Here is a 1,635-nt window from a genome sequence, read left to right as displayed (position 1 = left end):
ACTAGTTTGAGTTGTTACTAACAACAGTTAAAACTTGAAATTAGGAACCTAAACGTTTTGTCATGGGCGAGCTGTGCGAATATGGATAGAATTTGTGTGCGAGTGAATTTGGTCTTCAAAAGGTTAGTACTGCTTGCATTTGTATAGATTTACTGCTGAAAATTTTAAATTTACTGCTTTGTGGGGACTAAAATTATTAAATTTTTTTCATCGTATTTAGATTTTTTACATTGGGGAAAAAATCTATAAATTGTTTTACTACTGTGGAGAATAAATTTTACTGCATCATTCTTTGCGGTTTGTTTATAAAAAATTATAATTAATGAAATAGTTTGTAGTTTTTATTTTGTTTTTCTGTTTGTAGATGATCATGATCTAAAGACTAAAAGAAAAGAAAAAAACATTTAAAAAAGAATGGTTAGTTTTATATCGAATTTGTTAGTTTTTAATTTATTTAATTCATACTTACCTAATCATCGGGAAAGAATTTATGAGGGAAAACATCGTGCATGGCATCTGATGTGGTTAGTAGCTTTGCCAACATGCGAATGATGTTTTTAGTATGAAGCAGTTTTTAGCTCTTCAGTGCCAATGGAAAATTCGTGAGGTGTGTGGTTAAAAGGCTTGTGATTAAATTTAGTTTTGTGTATAAATTCAAAAATTGAAACTTCGACAGGTTGTATGTATTCTGGCAGGACAATTAGTGGTCGGTATTCTTCTACATTGAAAGTCTTGGTTAGTGGACAAAATATCTACATCTGGTTTATGGGATCATAGTTGCGGAGGATGCCTTGAAAGTTAGTATTTTAAATGCAATATGTAAAATTAGTGAAAACGGAGATTTAAATTTAGAAATATTAAATTGATATCGATGATGGGGTTGTGGTGATGGTGTATGTAAGTCAAAGTGATTTTGTATGAATTTATAGTAAGTGTATGTATGTGTCTGTTTAGTTCTTAACATGATGTCGTGTGAACAGTGCAAAGCCCGTTCTTTGGGAGTGAGGAAATGGAAGGTTAGTGGAGATGTTTCAAATTTTTCGTAAAATGATTCATGTTTTTTTATCTATTCAACCGAGTGTGAAATATTAAGGTGTTCGGATGAAAAACTGTTCGGTTAGTTGCGGGTTAGCGAACTTGTCGTCATCGAGGAATTGATCTTAGTTAGGTCTGATGATATTATGGTAATAGTGCTCGATGGAATACTCGTTAGCTCGGGGTGCGGTGAACAGTTTTGATAAGTTTTTGAATTCTACGAGTGTGAATTGTCCATGTGTAAGTGCTGTAGTTAGTCTGAAAAGGCCATTTTTTTCTTTCTATTTCTTGTGGTGTGATAATGAGTGGTAAAAAAAATGGGTTTCGGAAGTGATAATATGATGTCCAATGGAGTGTGGGGAGTAATCAAGCTCATCGTTATAGTGAGGTTGTTCAGTATTAGGGTCGGAGTGATTATATGTATAGTGAGGGAAGAAGGGTAAAGATAATTGGAGAAATTTGGTACGATTTGTATGGTCAGGATAGTTTATGTAGTCTCTGGCTATTCCGGGTTTGGAGGGAAACGGGTGATTGGGTAATTTTCTTTTAAAAGTTCTATATGCACGGTTAGTAGTGGATGATGATTGGGATGATGTTGAG

The sequence above is a fragment of the Symsagittifera roscoffensis genome, chromosome 8 (genome assembly GCF_963678635.1).
Source record: "Symsagittifera roscoffensis chromosome 8, txSymRosc1.1, whole genome shotgun sequence".
NCBI classification, from domain to species: domain Eukaryota; kingdom Metazoa; phylum Xenacoelomorpha; order Acoela; family Convolutidae; genus Symsagittifera; species Symsagittifera roscoffensis.
Note: the sequence above shows the minus strand (reverse complement) of the source record.